General features: G+C 37.5%; 1 protein-coding gene and 1 non-coding gene across 7 annotated transcripts in view; one reads left to right on the plus strand and one right to left on the minus strand.

The window, feature by feature from the left end:
- CHL1 (cell adhesion molecule L1 like) overlaps nucleotides 1-22,705 on the minus strand; it is a 220,588-nt gene that overhangs the window by 122,631 nt on the left and 75,252 nt on the right. The window lies entirely within an intron of this gene.
- Nucleotides 10,540-10,642, plus strand: LOC122911013. Its single transcript, XR_006385356.1, has one exon. It is a non-coding gene; the product is annotated as a U6 spliceosomal RNA (small nuclear RNA).

A 22,705-nucleotide genomic window follows, 5' to 3' on the forward strand; every position in this document is an offset into this window, starting at 1 on the left:
TTAACCAGCATCTCAACAAACATTAGAACATATTCAGCTTGATCTTTGATTCCTGAATATATATTCTATATTTATGTATTGGCCTTGTTTTGTTTTGTTTTACATAAACACTTATTTTTTTTCTTTTAAATAAACAAGGAAGTATCCAGCTGGTTGAGAATCCAATCTACTTCTTTCCTAGCTAAGCAAGTTTTCTTTTATAACTACGACCTCAGCATTTCTAAACTTTAATAACTGCACAATAGTTCATTACTTAAAGGATATGCAATATTTACTTTCTAAACTAACCTAAAGCACTGTGCTCTATCTATATATTTATATCCAAACTCAATCAATAAACACTTGGCCATAAATAAGGTTGATAATAATCATTAAAAAGCACTGGTACTTCATTTAGGTAAGAACATCAATTTTTCCTCCTAACAAGATTTACCTCTTGGGGCATGAGGAATCAAACTTACTAATTATGTTGGCTATATTAATTTCCACTGTGGTGCTATAGACAGTGTTTCTAATATAATACTTTTATTATTAGAAAATAACTATTTTAAAAGGATATACTGAATGCCTATACAAGCTGACTCTTGATTTCGTAAATAGAATAGCAAATTAAATGAGTCTATGGTAGGGGCAAGGGAAACTTTGTGATTAAATATATACACTTACCATAGATAGCCCCTCAGTGCCTAAAAGATTAGAACCCCCTTCAAACAACAGCTGCCTCTTTGGAATAACAACACAACCTTTATGGTCCTGACTTACGCATTTTTAATGAAAATGATATGTCTGCCACTTAGATATGTTTACAGTACTTAAAATACAGAGTCAGCATATCTGGCATGTGAACTTATAAGGAATACCTTCATCATTTCCAGAGCTTTATACACAGTAGTAAATGCAACAGAGAATGAGACACTGATAACAGATAGCTTTAACATAATGAAAAGTACAAGGTGAACCACTGTCAGCTCTTCCTTCTCCTGCTTAACACTGATACCAAAATAAGCACTTGGACTCAAGGCATAAGTATAAATCCTGCCTCAGAAGAAGCATTTCCAAACATGCAAAGGTTATATTCATAAGCTAAGCTGCAAAAGACAATTTTCCTGCTGTGAGGCTCGACAGGACCAGCACAGTCAGCAGGATGTTAAAAATCCTTCTGCAGACATATGTTAGCAAAGCTACTGGATGGGTCCAAGGCTCATTATGCTTGCTGACAATCATTTTGAAAAAGCACAGACCGAACACTTCTAAGGCAGCCAGTGCAAATACAGATCAGTCAACATTTCAAAAAAGAAGGAAAAGGTCCTTTAAAAATCTCCTATTTGAAGAATAATTATATATCGGTAATTGCATTTATCAATGTACAGAATTTTTTTTTCCATGACTGCTTGTATGAACCAAATTATTTATACTGTAAGTTTATACTGATGGTCCTAAACCGCTGTTACAAGAAAACCAAGTGTGTGGCCAGCATGGTAGGGCTCCTTCCCACTGCTGGATATTTAGTTCTCTGTGAGGAACAAAGAATAAAAAACAAGACCAAAATCAACACGAGGAAAACTGTATAGGTACTTCCCCAAGTTCTTTTGCAACAGAGCACAAAAATGAAAAATGCAGGTAAATATATCTATAAAAATAAGGAAACAGAATTAGGCTAATGTGTCTCATACTGCTATAAGGTTACAGTTTATATGTCCAGGGGATCAAAATATTCAAAAGTTATTCTTTGTTAACTGCAAAGTTAAAAGTTTCATTTGTTAACAAATCTTTTGTCTTGTCCTTGCCTTAAGGGGGCCACTAGTTTATTATTAAATTTCAAACATGTATTAAACAGGCAATCTTCCTTTTACAAAAGGCTCTATATTAATGCATGAAATCATACAGTATCATTTATAAATTAAAACAAATGAGAATTACTGTGTTATTAAAAATAATTACAACCATCATCATAGTTAACATTTTTGTGTGTGCTTACAGCTGTACTCATTTTAATGGCATTTGATGTTCACAATGATTCCACAAAATTCCTTTTACAAATGAGGGAAGGGGGATGTACAATCCCTGAAAAGATTTAATTGAATGCCTATTACATTCCAGGAATAGGCCAGGGGCTAGAAGCAGAAAGTGAGGAAGACATGGTTCCTTCCCAAATTGTATTAGTCAGGAATAACTAATTAGAATTTGACACTGAAATAAGCCAGTAAGAAACCAAGAGAAGAAAAGATACACTAAACCAAGGTGTTTGATTCATTAAGTGACTAAGAGCAACTAGTCTTTTTTCTAACCTAAAATGCTTATACAGCTGGTTCTCATTTTTGCAGGCACCATATGTATAAATTTACCTAGTTGCTGAAGTTGACTTGTTCCCCCCACATCAGTACTCAACGCACTTTTAAGATCACACACAAACATGTAGATATCAAGGGAATTTCGAGTTGCCTAACACACCTGTTTCAGCTGAAGTTAAACATGGTGATCGTCCACCTTCTTCTTTCAATTCTCATACTGCATGTGAGTATTTTTTCCACAGTCTATTTTGTTTTTCTCATTTTTTATGCCTTTCACTGGCGACTTTGCTATATAAAATAGCTTGCTGTTTTAAGTGAATCACTGAAACACTGCCTTGTGTTCTAAGTGCCAGAAGGCTGTGATATGTCTTGTGGAGAGAACAATTATAGTAAGTGTTATTTTGGAAGGAGTTATACTGTTGTTGGTCCCGAGTCCAATGCTAGTGAATAAAGCAGTATTTATTAAATAAGTTGTCTTTAAACAAAAACACACTTAAGGGCGCCTGGGTGGCTCAGTGGGTTAAGCCGCTGCCTTCGGCTCAGGTCATGATCTCAGGGTCCTGGGATCGAGTCCCGCATCGGGCTCTCTGCTCAGCGGGGAGCCTGCTTCCTCCTCTCTCTCTGCCTGCCTCTCTGCCTACTTGTAATCTCTCTCTGTCAAATAAATAAATAAAAATCTTTAAAAAAAAAAAAAACACACTTAAAACAACGTTATAAACTAATCAGCTGACAGAATGTTGTGACCAGAAGCTAACAGAAACCTAACCCTGTATTTCCTTTTTGAGCCAAGCTTCAGCATTCATTCAGTATTTATGACAACATTACAGAATTTAACTACCATGAATAAGGAGATTCAGCTGTAAATGTTTTTGTTTTTAGTTAAATTTTATAACATCTCTTATATTTCTGAGTTTCAGAATAAAACCTTTTACCTTAATCAATAGAAGATTAAGCAAAGAAAAATCAAAGATTAAATAACATTATTAATCAGTACATTTACAGAATTAAATAGGATACTAAGTTTTCACTTCTCTAGGGGAAAAAAGAAATAAACTTTGCAACAAGTGCATTTTTAATCCCCAAAGTATTAGGTGTATTTGTTCTACAACTTCCTTTTAAATGAAGAATGGTGTTTTCTTAAGGAAGACAAAGAAATTAAAGCAAAAATAAATGATATCATCTATCTACCTAGCTATTGAACTATCTATGGTCTGTGTTTTTTGTTTGTTCAGTTTGGGTTTTTTGGTGGTTGTTTTTTTTTTTTTTTTGCTTGAATCCTAGGCTTCTAATTCACACATTTTCCCCTAGATCACACTTCATTGTGTCATTTGATCTGTTTTCTGATGGAAGAGATATTGATTAAAGGCTTTCAAAAGGATGGAATATAGGAAACACAATTACTAAATACTTCTCAGTTTCACAATCAAGCTTGTCCAAGATATGCTGAATAATAAGCGTTTTCTCTCTATAAAGATGATGTTCCTGGTCTTGTTGATTTAAAAAAAAAAACTTTTAATGTCCATCCCTGTGGACAAAGCCTGACATAAAGAGAATAGGAAGATAACACACCACACACGTGCCATGTGTCAGGAAAATGCTGAAAGCCTTGACCAGTAGAGGTGCGGGGCTGTCAGGGAACCACTCACACCCCTCCATGGCCTCCTCCAGTGACAGACAGCATTTATGAATCAGCAGCCCAGGGGTCAGGGTAAAAATCTGTAGAAATGGAACTGAGCCAAAAAACAGACTCTAAGGAACAGTAAATCTGTACTTGACCTCATTAGCAGCAAACTGTAACCAACTGCTAATTACCTTATGGCTGTATTGTAAACTATATATGTGTGTAAGTAAACTGATATGTGTGTGTGTGTGTGTGTGTGTGTGTGTGTATATATATATATAGAGAGAGAGAGAGAGAGACAGAGAGAGTGTATATAAATTCTATATATGTTTGGCACCAAAAATTCCCAAGAATCAAACATGATGATCAGACTTAGGGAAAGGAGATACTAGATAAACCATTACCTAGTAATGGAAAATGAAGGTTAAATCTTGAAGTAGTTACCAACTTTCTGTTGGAAAATACATAAATTGTGTTAAATGTATGTACTTGAGCATCTTTTTTAGTTTGTTTTGTTCTGTATACTAAGGAGGAGATAATTCAGTCAGAATCCAAGTTGGGGGGGAAAAAGCCAGCTAAAAGACACCAATAAAGATTCTTATTAAATCCAGTTAGTTCCATGTATTATAAATGTAATCTAAAGGGTTAATTATATCAAATCAAAGACTGGCAATTAGAATCTCTGTAGATGAAATTTTAGGATTGATTCTAAGATCACCAAGAGATGGCTCCTTCACTGTTCCCGAAGCACCTCCCCATTACAACAAATTACTACCACCACATCTGTCTTTAGTAGCTTGCACAAGTATATACAAGAGAACATGAGAACGTAATCCAAGACATGAATCTGCCAGGGAAGAATTATGATTTGAAGGAAAAAAAGGAGATCATCAACACCTACTATACACTGAGAGTCTATATGTGTCCAGGACCAGAGTGAGGAACAAGATAGACTTCGTCACTGACCTATTAAAATTTACATTTCAATGATGGGGAAAAAGGAAAGATAAGTTGAAAAAAAAAAAAAAAAGCAATTGTGTTAACTGCCAAGCAGGAGACCAACTGGGTGCTATAGCCAGCACTGGGTGTGCATGGCTATCTCAGAAAGGGGACTCAGGAAGGCCTCCCTTAGATGGAAATATCTAAGCTGGAACAAGAATTACGAAAAAGGGGGTGATGAATTCTATAAATTATTTCCACTATAAACTTTGTTGTTTATTCTAATTACATTCCCTTATAAAAGTGGGAAGAAAAAACTACCAGAAACAACCATACTGGGGAGAGCTGAACGATAGCATCACAAGACTGGAAACATGGCTCCCCTCTCATGGCAACTGGTTTTTGGTTTCGTTTTTTTAATATTCCATTTATTTATCTGACAGACAGAGATAGGGGGAACACAAGCAGGGGGAGTGGGAGAAGGACAAGCTGGCTTCCCACAGAGCAGGGAGCCTGATGCAGGGTTGGATCCCAGGACCCCGGGATCATGACCTGAACTGAAGGCAGACGCTTAACGCTTAAGGACTGAGCCACCCAGGCGCCCCACGGCAACTGTTTTTCTTTCCTACCTCAAGCACCAAGGCAGAGTCACAATTTGTTCATAATTAGCAGCAATGACAGAAGCTATGGGAAAACCCTGGGGGTTTTGGTGTTGTAATTGTTTTTAAGCTACTTTTGGAGGGAATAAACATTGCTGATAATAATCGCTAATCATTAACAATTGATGATAATTGAATCAGTTGATTCATTAAGCAATGGTTATGTACTATGTATGTTACATATAATATTGCATTTAATCCTTACAACAACCATAGAAGACAAGGGTTATTATCCCACATTTTACAGCTGAGTAAACTGAGGTAGAGTGTAGATAATCTGTCCAAGATTACATTGCTGTGGGGGAGTCAGGCTTGTATTCCAGAGTACAGTTGAACCTTTGAGATGTTCAACTATGGTAGAAAGGAATATTAAGGAAAGAATGGAAATCATTACCTAGTCTGGCTCCCTGTATTCATCTCACTGTGCTGAACTTTGTCCTTGATTACTTAACAGCAGTATAAAAACCTACTTTGGCTTCTCTGGTGATACTACTTTTTAAAGGCCAATGATATTTGTAGAGAAGATGGTGGGCTTCTTCCAAGTTCACTGGAATGCCCAACTCACACAGCTGCAATGATGTCTTCATCAAATGAGAACTACCTTCTTTTGTAATTCATCTCTTTCCTTTTATAGAACTCTGCCTTTCAACAACATGTGTGACTTATAGCTGCAGCTTTGACTTGATCCAGAATCTAGCATAAAAGTTGAAGACCTGGGGTGCCTGGGTGGCTCAGTGGGTTAAGCCACTGCCTTCGGCTCAGGTCATGATCTCAGGGTCCTGGGATCGAGTCCCGCATGGGGCTCTCTGCTCAGCAGGGAACCTGCTTCCCTCTCTCTCTCTGCCTGCCTCTCCATCTACTTGTGATTTCTCTCTGTCAAATAAATACATAAAATCTTAAAAAAAAAAAAAGTTGAAGACATGATAATGAAACCCTTGTTCTTTTTTTTTTTAAGATTTTATTTATTCATCAGAGAGAGGGAGAGAGAGCGAGCACAGACAGATAGAATGGCAGGCAGAGGCAGAGGGAGAAGCAGGCTCCCTGCCGAGCAAGGAGCCCGATGTGGGACTCGATCCCAGGATGCTGGGATCAACGACCTGAGCCGAAGGCAGCTGCTTAACCAACTGAGCCACCCAGGCATCCCATGAAACCCTTATTCTAATTAATTTTTCAATCATCCTTGTAAACAGACTTTAACTTCCGATAGGTAAATCTGCTTTTAAAATCCAAGTATATGCCAAATGGTTTACTCAGGATTTTTATGTATACAGAAAACATTCATGAGCATAAAAAGCAAACTGTATTGTGATTGGTCAAAGAATGACAGCATAGGTCCTGTAGTATTTTATATTTAATTTCATTATCTACTACCAGTGAAATTATAAATGAATCTACATACTCAGAAGTTTATAGGTTTTTTTTACCACAAATGCATATAATTATCCATATTGTTACACCCACCTTAAAATGGGTGTCTCAATCTAATTCAAATTTATAGAAAAAATAGAAAGGACTGAGTAATGTCTTTGAGTCTACTGAAGTTAGAGAGAGGAGACATTGTTTTGTTTTAATTTATTTGAGAGAGTGAGCAAGTGTCTGCACATGTGAGTGGGGGCAGGCGGAGGCACACAGGGCGAGAATCTGAATCATACTTTGAGCTGAGCATGGAGCCCAAAGTAGGGCTTGATCCCCAAACCCATGAGATCACGATCTGAGTTGAAACCGAGAGTTGCACACTTAACCAACTGAGCTGCCTAGGTGCCCTAAAAGGAGATATATTTTTTTAATATTTTATTTATTTATTTGACAGAGAGAGAAAGAGAGATCACAAGTAGGCAGAGAAGCAGGCAAAGAGAAAGGGGGAAGCAGGCTCCGTGCTGAACAGAGCCCAAAGCGGGCCTCAATCCCAGGACCCTGAGATCATGACCTGAGCCGAAGGCAGCGGCTTAACCCACTGAGCCACCCAGGCGCCCGACACATGGGATATTTAAAGGCCTGCATATCTCACATTTGTTTTTTGTTTTTTTTTTTTTAAGATTTTATTTATTTATTTGACAGAGAGAAATCACAAGTAGATGGAGAGGCAGGCAGAGAGAGAGAGAGAGGGAAGCAGGCTCCCCGCTGAGCAGAGAGCCCGATGTGGGACTCGATCCCAAGACCCTGAGATCATGACCTGAGCCGAAGGCAGTGGCTTAACCCACTGAGCCACCCAGGCGCCCTCACATTTGGTTTTTATGGTCCGCTTGTCATGGTATCCTTAAAGCAATGAAAACATTATATTGATAGAACTATATACTCTCATTAAAACATTTGCTGGACTTGGCAATTAGTTTGGAACAACTCCTAATAATTTCTACACAAACACTTCAGTCTTGTTCACATACAGATGGTAGATAAGTACAATATGCCAAAAAATGCTCATCTCTTCACATTCATAATAAAGTCTGTTTGCCATAAAAAATGTCAACATTAATAAATAATTCATTCACTTCTTTGCTTTGATGTCCTCGTACTAGTCAGTGCTCACATGAAACACCAACTCAGAGTCCTTGCTAGTCCACTAATGCAGTGTAACCCCAGTCACTCCCCTACAACTGTGTGTGTGATAATCAACCAAACACTTATTAGTGATTAGTATCTTTTGTTTAGTTATTTGAACTCCTCCCACCCTCTCTGGTTATTTCCAAAATTGGTATGCCCCACAGGGACTTATATTTCCATAATGTAACCCGTAAACCAGTAAAGCACCTGGCACATAATAGGTATATAATAAATGTTTACTGAATGATATGAGTAGATCAATCAATGAGTGAATGAGTGAAGACCTGGAAAACACAGATGTAAATACATTAATTTATGAAATAATAAGCCCCATCCTTAGTCACTGTTAAACATTAATTTTTATGAATATGTGTGTTATGATAAAAAAAAAGGGGGGGATGCTTTTCTACCAGTAATTCTCAACCAGTTGAAGGAGGGAGGGATTTTCCCTCTACGGGATATTTTACAATGTCTGGAGATGTTCTGTGGGTGTCGCAACTGGGAAGATAATACAGGCATCCATTGGGAGGTCAGGGATCCTGCTGCTAAGGCTCCAACATCGCACAGAATCATCTCCTAAAGAAGAGGAATTATCCAGTCCGACATTTATTTTTTTTTTAAAGATTTTATTTATTTATTTGACAGACAGAGATCACAAGTAGGCAGAGAGGCAGGCAGAGAGAGAGAGAGGAGGAAGCAGGCTCCCCGCCGAGCAGAGAGCCCGATGTGGGGCTCGATCCCAGGACCCTGGGATCATGACCTGAGCTGAAGGCAGAGGCTTTAACCTACTGAGACACCCAGGTGCCCCTCCAGTCCGACATTTAATAATGCCACCGCTTTCTACTATTTTTCACTCCTCATACGTATTTAACACCTATTTATTTCTTACACAACTACCACATGCTAATATTGAATTCCTGTGAGGAAAAAGACATGTTATAAATGTATTATAAAGATTGACTAATACATGATTGGCTGGCTAGACTGCTAGATTGAAGGATAGATGAATGGATACTTCACAGACAGATATGTGCATACATAAGTAGAAAGATAATCCCAACACTGTGTAAGACTAAAACCATATGATGGCTAATTGCAGGAAACTTATCCTCTTGCTATCATCTAATCATGTACCCACAGAATTGTTACTTTTTATTTTTTATTTGATTTTTTTTTCAAGATTTTATTTATTTATTTGACACAGAGGGAGAGCACACAGGCAGGGGGAGTGGAAGGCAGAGGGAGAGGGAGAAGCCAGCTCCCCAGCTGAGCACAGAGCCAGATGTGGACCTCCATCCCAGGATCCTGGGATCATGACCTGAGCCAAAGGCAAGATGCTTAACCAACTGAGCCACCCAGGCACCCTGTTCTTTTAATTTTTTAAAAAAGATTTTATTTATTTATTTGTCAGAGAGAAAGAGAGAATACAAGTAGGCAAAGAGGCAGGCAGAGGCAGAGAGAGAAGCAGGCTCCCCGCTGAGCAAGGAGCCCAACGCGGAACTCGATTCCAGGACCCCGGGATTAGGACCTGAGCCGAGGGCAGCAGCCTAACGAACTGAGTCACCCAGGCGTCCCGCCCCCATTCTTTTTAAATAATAAAATATTAAACTATGTAATAAGATACCATTAACATTGGGGAGAGAGTGGTAATTTTGGCATTAAATGCTAATGACATTTGTGCTCTTTTTATTTATTTATTTATTTTTTATTTATTTTTTTTTTTTTTAAAGATTTTATTTATTTATTTGAGAGAGAGAGAGCATGAGCGAGGAGAAGGTCAGAGAGCGAAGCAGACTCCCCATGGAGCTGGGAGCCTGATGTGGGACTCGATCCCGGGACTCCAGGATCACGCCCTGAGCCGAAGGCAGTCGTCCAGCCAACTGCGCCACCCAGGCGTCCCTGTGCTCTTTTTATTTAAATTCAATTAATTAACATATAGTGTATTATTAGTTTCAGAGGTAGAGTTCAGAGATTCATCAGTTGTATGTAACACCCAGTGCTCATTACATCACAGGCTCTCCTTAATGCTAATGACATCTGTGAACAGAATGACTATAAGTGAGAACTAGTCACCAGGGTTTAGTTAAGTGTGCTATGAAATAAATATAATAATGCCTTCCTTCAAATAAAAGGCATGTGTCTCCTTTCCATAAATGAAAATCACTTGTCAAGTGAGATCTGTATTAACTATGTGGAAGGAATGTTACTAGAGTATGGGAGGAAGAAGAAAACTGAAATCAAGAGAGTTTGAGCAGAGCCAGTTAGAAAACACTCAGAAGCCCTAAATAGTGGGACTAATCCCTTAGATCAATGGATGGGGGGAAAAAAAAATCTTGTGTTTTTAGAAGAGGTGCTATATTCCATGAATGCAGTGTGTGCAATGAAATAGGGGAAAAACGGCAAAGGCAGGAGTTATATTGAGGAGGACAGGGGTTGCTTCTTCTGAATTTTTCTCATTTCTATTGTAGTATGGAGGGATCCAAAACCCTTGCTTTACTAGCACATATACTAAAATCGGAATGATGTAGAGAAGAATACCATGGCCTTTATATAAGGATGACATGCAAATCCATAAAGTCTTTCGTATTTTTCAGTGGAATAACATATTCAAAGTGCTAGTGGTCAACCAAGATTTCTAAGTCTTGCAAAACTATCCTTTAAAATTAAGAAAAAATTAATACATTCCCAGATAAGCAAAAATCAAGGGAATTTGTTGCTAGCATATCTGCCCTACAAAAAACATTAAAGTAAAGCCTTCAACCTGAAATGAGAGAAAACTAGACATTCACCTGAAATCTATACACACACACACACACACACACACACACACACAAAGAACCCTAGTAAACAAAAAATATAAAAGACATTATATGCATTTCTTGTAACTCTCTTCTTATCCTATATGATGAAAAACAATGGCATAAAGATACAATTTGTATGACAATAGCAGCACAAAAGACAGGAGGCAATGGATATACTGGAAAAAAAGTTTCTAGTGGGCGCCTGTGTGGTTCAGCTGTTGGGCGTCTGCCTTCAGCTTGGGCCATGGTCCTGGGGTCCTGGGATCAAGCCCTGCATAAAGCCTCGCTCCTGGCTCCCTGCTCAATGAGGGCCTGCTTCTCCCTCTTCTGCTTCCCCAGCTTGTGTTCCCTCTCTCACTGTCTCTCTCTCTCTGTCAAATGAATAAATAAAATCTTTGATTTTTATTTATTTATTTGACAGACAGAGATCACAAGTAGGCAGACAAGCAGGCAGAGAGAGAGTGGGAAGCAGGCTCCCCGCCGAGCAGAGAGCCTAATGCGGGGCTCCATCCCAGGACCCTGGGAGCATGACCTGAGCCGAAGGCAGAGGCCCTAACCCACTGAGCCACCCAGGCACACCTGAATAAATAAAATCTTTCAAAAAAAAGAAAGAAAAGAAAAAAGTTTCCATATACTATTCAGTTAAGTTAGTATTTATATGGACTAGATTGTTTTAGGTGAGATGCTAATTGTAATCCTCAGCATAACAACTAAGAAAAAAAATTTAATAACAGAAAAAGAAACAAGAGCTATAAAATGATATACTAGAAAAATATTTAAAATGAAAGACAGCAACAGAAAAACAAAAATATAGACATGTAGGGAAAAAAGCAAAATAATAGATGTCAATTCTATCACATCAATAATTACATTAAAGAGATTGCCAGAATAGTTTAAATACGACCCAAATAGGTGCTGCCTTAAAGTAAAAAACTTGGGTTCAAAGATATTTACAGGATAAATGGAAAAAAATATGTATGCCTTGGAAGAAGTAACCAAAACAGATCTTGGGTGGCTACACTATCATTAGACAGAACAGACTTTAAGAAATAAAAAAAAGTTACTAGAGACAACAAGGGACATTTTATAATGGTAAAAAGTCAGTCACGAAGATACAATTATTATAAACAAATTTACCTAAAAACATAGTTCCCAAATACACAAAACAAAAACTGAAAAAAATGAAGGGAGAGAGAGGCAATTCAACAGTAACAGTTGAAGACCAATACCTTGTTTCAATAATAGACAGAACAACTATGCAGAAGATCAACAAAGAAATGAGAGCCTTAGAGAGGTCCAGAAGTTTCCATGGACTTCTGTGGGAGAGCACAGGAATTGCTCAAGATAAAAGCCACAGGGCCACTGTACCAAGATGAAACAGACCTTTATTAGTAAGAATTTTCCACAGAAAAAAAAGTATGTGTGTGTGTGTGTCTATATCTATCTGTACATAAACGTGCACACACACACACACACACACGCACTCAGGGAGACACAAAGAGGTTTCTTTCTTTCTTTTTTTTTTTTTATTTGATTTATTTGACAGAGAGCACAAGCATGGGGAGCAGCAGAGGAAGAGGGAGAAGCAGGCTCCCCGAAGAGCAGGGATCCTAACACGGGACTCGATTCCAGGACCCTGGCATCATAACCTGAACCGAAGGCAGACAACCAACCAACTGCACTATATACGCAGCCTTGAGAAAGAGGTTTCTTGTTTCTCTTAAGGAATTATCTCGCACAACTGTGGAGACTTGTTAAATCCAAAATCTGCAGGGCAGACAGGCAGGCTGGAGAATCAGGGAGGAATGACAATTTCATTCCAAAGTCAGTCCACTGGAATATTTCTTCTTCCTCGGGAAAGTTAGACTCTATTCTCTTAGGGACTTACCTGATTGGATGAGGCCCACCCATACCACAGAGGGAAATCTGCTTTACTTAAAGTCAGTAATCTAAAAGTTAATCTCATCCAAAATTATAGCTTCACAGAGGATGCCTGGGTGGCTCAGTGGGTTAAGCTTCTGCCTTCCACGTGGGTCATGAGCTCAGGGTCCTGGGATCGAGCCCTGCATCAGGCTCTCTGCTCAGCAGGGAGCTTGCTTCCCCTTCCCCTCTGTCTGCCTCTATACCTACTTGTGACTTCTCTGTCAAATAAATAAATAAAATCTTAAAAGAAAATCTTCATAAAAACATATAGAATAATATTTGGCAAAATATCTGGACACCGTGGCCCAGACAAGTTGACCCATAAGATGAACCACCACAGGACTCCAATGATGAGTTGGATAGATGATGTCGCCAAGACTGACAGAGGCCTAAGAGCATGAGCAAGACTTGAGTGGGCAGTAAAAACGGGAGGGTTTCGGGACCCTGGTAGTCCAGAAGAACCAGTATGATCACAATTTTACCAGTCCCACGATCTATAAGAGGTGGCGGTCATAACTGGGTGACTGACATTAAATGTAAATGGCCAAGGATTGTCCTGAAGGCAAGCAAGGAACTACAAGCTACCACAAGACTGAATATTCACACAGGAGTCTCCTTCCACTGCACTCCTGATTCATGGAAATTCCCAAGCTCCTTGGCAATTTCTTGGGGTATAGAAGTAGAAAAAGGAATAATTCTTAAACACTGAGAAACTAGGGAGATTAAGTTACCTAAAATGATTGCAGAGCTTCTCTCCATGAACATTATTCAAATTTTAGACTGACTAAGTTTTTGTTGTGAGAGGATCTCCTGTGCCTTGTAGGATTTTTAGGAGGAGCACTGACCTCTATCCAGGAGAGGTCAGCAGCACCCATCATCCCAAGTCATGACAATCAAAACTATCTCTATTCATTGTCAGGTGTTCGGGGGTTGGGGCACACAAGCAATCCAGCTGAGAACAGCAGGTTACAGACTGTGATATTATTACTTTTTTTTAAGATTTTATTTATTTATTTGACAGAGAGAGACCAAGCAGGCAGAGAGGCAGGCAGAGAGAGAGGAGGAAGCAGGCTCCCTGCTGAGCAGAGAGCCCGATGCGGGACTCCATCCTAGGTCCCTGAGATCATGACCTGAGCCCAAGGCAGAGGCTTAACCCACTGAGCCACCCAGGCGCCCCAGAGACTGTGATATTATTAATTGGAAAATTATCTAGCCAATTATGTGTGTATGTGTGTGTGTGTGTGTGTGTGTGTGTTGACAGGGGAACTTACTAATAGTTAACTCATAAAACCAGGGAGGAGAGGTTTCCATTCTAGTACTCATAAGACAAGAGTACTCATTAAATTCATTTACTGAACTAAACTCCAACCAACAAAGAAAAGTTCTAGTTCATTTCCTTATCCTCCTCCTATTAAAAAAGTGATTTACACTCATAAGAAAAAGAGTGATTTACTTGATTATAGTCAAGGTGATGGTTTATAGTAGTGGAATCTCCTGACTCTTCACCCTAGTGCCCATTCTTAAATGCTCACCTTTAAACTGATTCAGGCGTCTTTGTCAGATCCTGCTTACATGTAGTAAACATACCAGAAGCAGTTATAAATCAGCTTTATCAGTAATAAAGATGTTTCAGCATTTTAATGTTTACTTAAGTTATTTTGTAGGTCCTCAGTTTGCCCTTAAAAATAAAATTATTTGTCACAAATTGCTTTCTTTTTTTAAGAAGAATGCTTTTTAATTTTCTTGACATGTTTTGTTGGAAAATGGTTCAGATACAAGATGTCAACACGGCAGTCTCTTGAACATTGCTTGCAAAATTTCCCACTCCTTTAGGTACAAACTGCCATCACTGTTTCTAGCTTTAAAATAAATATCTTTAGTTTATGAATAACATTTTTAAACATGTTTTATTTTTATATTTTATCTTGATCCTCACTTAGCAAAGATATGCCTTAAGGCCAATACAGTATCAGTATAGATCTCTTTATTTTTCTTTTTTGTTTAGTAGAAACTTGATTTTATTCCAAAATAACCCTACTCACACACACACACACACACACACACACACACACACAAACCCACCGGACAATGTGGGGAAAAAAATCTATATTTTCATGCAATGGTTTTACACTCCATATTAAAAAAAAAATGCTTGCTAAGTATAGGCATTAACACATTTTCAAGGGACTTTTTAAGTGCATTTTTTTTCCCTTGGCTCAGCATTTCATTTTTACAGCGTCTATTAATCAAGTCTAAGCAGGCTTTAAATCCCCAATCCCTACTTCAGATTATTTCACAATTGCTGTCCTCTTCTCTCTTTGTCTCTAGTACCATCTTCTCTTGATTCCATTGTTTTAGTTCAGCTCTTCGCCCTGCACTTTCAATCATCCCAAGTCCACCATCCTTTGAGAACAGCAGCCATCAATTTCTAAGGCCATACAACAAGGACTAATGTTTATACTTTCAAAGGGAATTCTCTGAATAATAAAGACCATTTAAGAAATGCCAGGAAAAATTGATTACTCCAGAATACAGAGCAACCAGTCCAGACTGGAGAACAGCACCATTTAGACATAAGAATATGTAGAGAGAAAAAAAAAGAAAGAAAAAATGACTAAAATCCATCTTTGTTCTTTATTGTATTGGATATTAAAACTCACAAAATCTAAGCAGCACTTAACTTAATCAAGAAGACGAAAGACAAGAGCTATATATTTTAAGAAATTAAAGATGTATTAGATTAAAAAAATATGGTAATGCATAGAACCAGATTCTTTCTCCATGGAAAAATTATTTGATCAATAGAGTTTTACTGTTTCATTGAGGTGGAAAGGCACAGATAAGTAGCTGCCTATTTTCTTCTGTCTTATTCTTAAAAGTAACTGATAAATTGCTAAGGATCTATTTTTCTCAGGTAGCTGTCATAATTCTAAATGTTATTATTCTGGGGCACCTGGGTGACTCAGTGGGTTAAAAGTCTCTGCCTTTGGCTCAGGGAGTGATCTCAGGGTCCTGGGATCGAGCCCTGCATGGAGCTCTTTGCTCAGCAGGGAGCCTGCTTCCCTTCCTCTCACTGCCTGCCTCACTGCCTACTTGTGATCTCTATCAAATAAATAAATAAAATTTTTAAAAAAGGTTGTTATTCTATAGGTCCATCTTATGCATGCCTCTATAATAAGAGTAAGATCTGAGTATGAGATATACAGTGATAAATCAGAGGAATCTCAAATTGCTTGAAACCATGGAAAACCAAGGACAAGCCCATATCTGAAACCCAAGCTTCCCTGATTTTTCTTCCACAAGATTTGAAACAACATCATTCCTTGCTTTGTTCCAATCCTTGATGAAGTTCAAATACTGAAGCGTTTTCCTGTCTGAAATTTGCAGACTGCCATTCAGAACTTCACAGAATATTACCTTGACTGAAAAACTGTGTGTGTACCTCTGCAAGGAATGGTCCATCTACTCATGAGCTCCAATATCCCAAATCTACCATTATGTTTCTTAAAGCTACAATAAATTGCTTCCAAATACAATTTCTTCTCATCCCTTTTATGGGCCTTATAAAAAAGCAGCAAATCAGAGAGGAAAACAGGTTAATTTTATGCCAATCACAAAACCCAGTGACAGGTGTCGCCATGTGTTGCGACAAGATCTCTTGGCCATGGGTCATTGCTTTGAAAGGAACTAACGAATGGCTTGCAGTACTGTGACACACTGAAAGGCCCCCTGGGATCTCATGCAAAGATCTCATGACAGGTATGAAATTAACTCGTGGTATCATGGTATTTTCCAAACATGACAGCTTCCAGAATAGTTGCCACTTAGCACAGTGGGGATTGTGGGACGAACTGCAAGAACTAGTAAATGATTTCAGTGGGATCTCCTAAGGGCCGTAAGAAAAACCATCCCCCCCCCCCAAGAAAATGTGGAGAAAGTTAAAATTATAGAAGGTGGGGCTCAAATATGTAGCAGCTAAGCAAAAATAATTCTGCTTTGGATACTCTTATAACTTTAATTTGCTTCCTGGACTAATTTCCACAGAGAAGATGAATAAAGTATCCATTATTATAATTTTGAAGAGCTCTTTATTTCTTCCTTGAATCAAAACAAGGGTTTCAGTCATGAGCTGAGGAAGTACTGGAGCAAACATGCTTTTTCGCAGCACACGAGTGCGCAGGCGTGCGCACACACGCAATGGCTGTACCATGCAAAATAAAACACTAATGCCAACACTGTAACTAAATCTCATAATTACGTTACATGGAAAAACATAAATTCTGGAAACAGTAACTGTAAAACTCTTTGTTAGAGAAAAGATAGATGCTAAAAAAAGCAAAGCAAAACATTGGCATCATATAATAAATAAATGTGTCACAAGCTTACTTTACTGACTTCTGAGTTAATTGCCTTTTCTATATCAATTCCAAATGCCATGCCAAAGATAATAGGAGGAAATGAGCAAAGAGGGAAAAGGAAAAATAGGCAAATTTCACATTGAGAAATAAAGTCACATAAACAAAGGTATTTATTTTCTTTGAATTCCTAATATAAAAACAAAATGCAAGTTCTGACTGCAACTTTTTTGCATGATTTTCATAGTATAAGGTAAGAGAAATCACAAGTATAATGATTACAGCTTGAAAAGCAAGCAATTGTTAGTCCTGAAAAGGATAAAGGGAACATGTGACTATAAATGTGGTAGAGAATCAGAAATTACACAGGATTCAGTGCTATGTTCTCCTGCCAACAGACAAATTAAGTGTATTAATGTTATGTGTGTATACAGATAAAGACCATTAACTCTGGTTTCACAATCTGGGCACTAGAAGCTAACTCCTGGTTCTTTATTTTGCTTTTTTTCAACATAAATTTTCTCCAGAATTCCTTTATATTCTAGCATGTGGACATTAACATTTAATTGTAGGACTGTGAATACCTTAATTACCAAATAATACCCTTCAATTTCTAAGCAGATGTTCAATACATTCTTTAAGATCAGTAAGCACTTAGAATATATAGAAACCAATTTCCTAAAATGATAATATATGTAACAAATACTATATAACAAATACTATGTGCCAAGCACTGCTCTAGGAACTTTACAAGTACTTCATTTAACCTTAATAATATCAATCCTATAAGATAGGTACTATTAATATCTCCAACTTTCAAATGAGATAATGTGGGTACGAAGAAGATAGGTCATTTTTAACAAGTCTACAGCCGGTAAGTGACATACTCTGGAATTGGACCAGAGTCCATCATCTTTAACCTCCATGATGCTATGGAAGACCTTCCCACATCACTGTACAACAGACTTTCCAAGCATGAGGTTTCCCTTGGGACTCCCATTCTTCTTGCTATCACCTCTTATTTAAACCTCATGGTCAAAGAAAATGGAGTCACTGGATTCCTTTAGTTGTACTACACCACCAACTTTATAAAACCCAACTGTCTTCTAAGCAAGCTAAATTCTGCCCTTCTCCATCCCCAACCTCCCAGAAAGGCTTTAAAGAAAGGCTGTAACAATGTTAATGTTTTGATGATGTCAGCCTTCAGAACTCAAGATGTTTCATTCAACATATTTTCTTGAGTATCTATGAAGTATAAATATCATATATATGTATGTTAAAAAGAATGGTGAATTAAACATACATAATCTTTACCTTCACAACACTTTATATTGGTAGGGAAAATATATTATAAAAGTAATCATGTCAATGAATATGCGATTATTTATTTTAAGTAATTTTTAAAAGAATGGTATAAATCAGTGATTTAGATTTGGAGACTAGTAAGTCTTCAGCCCCAGCTCCTCTTATGAGTAGTTTTCAGAACATGAATTACCCTCTTATACTTTTAAATTCTCATTTTAAAAAAATCTACTAGAAAGGAATAATAGTGTTGTTTTAAGATTTTCATTTATTTATTTGACAGACAGAGATCACATGTAGGCAGAGAGGCAGAGAGAGAAGAGGAAGCAGGCTCCCTGCTGAGCAGAGAGCCCAATGCTGGGGCTCAATTCCAGGACCATGGGATCAGGACCTGAGCCGAAGGTAGAGGCTTTAACCCACCGAGCCACCCAGGCGTCCCGGAATAATAGTGTTTTAAGGATTAAAAGAGTTAACAATCAAAATACTTAGAAAATTGCCTGGTATACAATTTATACACTCAACTAATAGTATCATTATAATTTCTCACAGTGTTTATATTTTACACACCCTTCCTTTTACATAAGTTTATCTTTAAACTAGTCTGTTCTTTTCAGACTAAGAACTATCCTTTTGAATAAGAGTAATGGCCTTTTTTTCAATTACAACAAGTAAAGGTTCAAATTTCCATTCAACATTTTTACGAATACATAAAAACTATAAGACTACTAATACATAAAAAATTAGACTACTGGAAAAAGGCAAACAAGTGGTCCCTAAGTATCCACTGTTCCCTGTCACGACATCCTAGAAACCATCTGTTAGCTCTCTCTGCAGCAAAGTACTAAGTATTTCACTATGATGGGCAAAATTTTGTCATCCTACATAGCAACTAAAATAATTTATAAGACATTTTTTTTTTCACAGAGATAAAATTTTTTTTCGTAAACCACTGCTGTCATCAATACACAGCAATAGAAATAATACATATGTTAAAAGCACCTATAATATAACTGGAAAATAAGAAGGATATCTGCTTCTGTCCTATACACTATGGATTTATTTTTTTAAGCTGACAATGGATATCTGACCAATGAATATAAAGTTTGAATAACAAATCATTTTGATATAGAAAAATAAATCCATAAAATGTTAGTATGATACTAGATGATAAGTCACACAATCATTAAGAGTGTGGCCCAGCCCTACCACTCAATGGCTATGTAGACTTGGGCAGTCATTGATTCCCACATCCTCTCCAATCTAAGGGGCAATTTCATCATTAGTAAGTGGACAGAATAATTACAAGCCACAGATTGTTTTAAGAATTAAATGCCTACTATAAGCCTAGTGCCAGGAGGCACTGAAGATACAGTGGTGAACAAGACTAGATAGAGTCCATGCTAACAGAACTCACTGTCTACATTGCTTACTTAAAATGGAAGATACTGTTTCTTATTTCACAAAAATGCTGAGGATAAACAATATGCATGGCCCACCAGAATGAAAAATGAAGACACTGCGAAGATCACAATGGTTTATATATGTAAAGTGTAAGAAGTCAATATAGCATTAATAATATTTCTTGCATATTATCGAACTGGGTAAATCCTCATACAAATAAAAGAAACAAGAAAAAAAATGTGCATTGATTAAGGCAGAATATACCTTGTACTTCACAAACTGTGGGAAGCAATTTTCCAACTGCAGGTGTCTTAAATGTTCCTGAAAATGGTAAAAATTATTCTATTTAAATTTTCAAAATCATGTTAGGAGAAACCAAACAATGTGCTGCTTATAAGAAGGAAATTATTTGGTGATGTAAATGTCAACCCAACTCACACTAGAGTAAAAAAATTGCAACTAACAATATAGCAGGAAATTCCAGTGCAGCATCTGGGTTTAGAGGATTGTAGGTAGATTAACTTGAAAGTCACATCTTTTCTCATTTAACTTGTCTGAATAGTGGGCATATCTGTTCTGTTTAAAGACATCCTTAGTTGGCTTAGTAGTTTTGAATGTTCTAATTTAAGGATGGTTTATCTTAAGCAAACATATTTATATTGAAATAGTAATATGTTTGAATATTAACGTGTGTGTGTGTGTGTGTGTGTGAATGCACAATGCTTTACAGGGATTAGAAATTGCATGTGATATCATACTCTTTCTAGAATTGCCCTTTATGATATGGTATATATGTATACTAGCTACTCTACTAGATATACATACTATATATGTGTACTATGGTATATATGTATACTAGTATATATGTATATGGTATATATGTATACTAGCCACATATAGTTATTTAAATTTAAATTAGTTAAAATGAAAGATAATTTAAAATTTATTTTTTCAGTCACAGTAATCACATGGAAAGTACTCAACAGCCACATGGGGCTAGAGATGAACATAATGGACAATACAGATATAGAACATTTCCATCATTGAATGAAGTTTTATTGAGTAGACCTGGTAGAGACATTCATTCATTTTTACTCATTTATCTTTGTTTCTTTACACCACAAACATTTATTAAGGACCTACCATGTGCCAAACCCTGGGCTAAACCATGGGATAAAATGATAACCAAATATAAATATTATTCCAATTGCCATGAAACTTACATTCACATGGGATAAACAGACACTAACTAAATGTTCACGCAAATAAAGTTAAAGCTGAAAATATGATAAATGCTAAGAAGGAGAGGCAAGGGGTATAATTTTAGAGGGAGAAGACTGATCCACCTAGGAAAGACGACTCTAGTGAAGTTACCGTTGACATGAGATATAGGATGTGTAGGAGCTGGTTCAGCAAAGAGGGAAGAAAGTGTAGTGAACAGACAGATGATCACGTGCAAAGGCTCTGTGGTTGGGAGGGCCTGGAGAGTGTGAGGGAGAAAAGGTCAGTGTATGGGAACTGGTAAAGAGAGGGTGAATTTGGTCAAAGTTGATCCTGGTCCGTATTATTTACACCTTGTAAATCATGTAAAGAGCTTGTCTTTACCCAAAAAGAAATAGAAAGTAATTTTAATCAGAAAGGTGGTGTGGTCAGATTTGTGTTTCAGAAAGACTCTCTGGGTACAATCTGGAGAACTACAATATGGGCAAGAGTAGTAAGGAGTAGTTAGGAAACACATCCATGCATGTTACCATCTCTCCACCTGCCACCTCTAGTTTAAATACAGGCAGGAAGATTATAATTTAACAACAAAAAGCATCCATATTAACATGGCTAAATTTTTAAAGGAGTTATTATGATAGAAAACAAACGACCTCAAACTTGTGGACATGATAATTTCATAACATATGTGATTTTTTTTTTTTTTCTATCCACAGAAGCAATAGGAGAAGGGACAGACAGGGAAGAATGTGAATATGCTGAATTTAACACCAAGCCAATATTGATCACACTTAATGGTAAAACAATAAAGGTCTAAAGAACCCAGCTCCTGAATAACATTAAAGGAGATAATAGGGTTGCCTGGGGGGCTCAGTCCGTTAGGTGTGTGCCTCTTTGTTTCTGGGCAGGTCGTGATCTCAGGGTTGTGAGATGGAGCTCTGTGGCTCCCTGCTCAGCACAGAGTCTGCTTGGGATTCTTTGCCTCTTCCTCTCTCTACCCTCTCTCCAATAAGTAAATAATTTTTTTTTTTTTAAAAAAAGGAGGTAACAGAGGCGAAGTAATTAAGTTTGGGAATGGTAATTTCCTCTAGGGAATTAAAGAGCTTAAATACCTGTGTAGGAGACAACAAAACAAAAATTCAGGTTCCTAGACAAGAAATTCTCTGTTGGCCAGGGTGGTGCAAAGTAACCACTTTCAGAGGGTGCACTAATATGCTCAAAGGAGGGGCAAACTCTTTTTATTTATTTATTTATTGGCCATGAAAAATCCACTGAGCAAATTCTAGCTATTTTATACCCAGTCAAAAACAAAAACTAACAGAAAAACAAACAATGAACTCCTCACTGTCCCTAGAATACTTGCTAAGTTCCTGTTTTCCTACAGGCTTTGCAGCTGCTGCTCCTTTCACTTGAATGGCTCCTTCCCAGATCTTCACAGAGCTGCCCGTCATTCAAATCTCTGATCTAAGGTCACCACTTTCGCGAGGCTTTCCTTGGCTAGCCTGTCTAACAATGGCCCATGTCCTTACTTTTAATAGGAAGTTATCACCATCTGACACTTTATTACCTCTTTATTGGCTGGGCTGTTTGTTACCTCCCGATATTAGACTATAACTCCTCTAAAGACAGAAATGTGTCTTACTTACCTCTA

Source organism: Neovison vison, chromosome 6 (genome assembly GCF_020171115.1).
Source record: "Neovison vison isolate M4711 chromosome 6, ASM_NN_V1, whole genome shotgun sequence".
NCBI classification, from domain to species: domain Eukaryota; kingdom Metazoa; phylum Chordata; class Mammalia; order Carnivora; family Mustelidae; genus Neogale; species Neogale vison.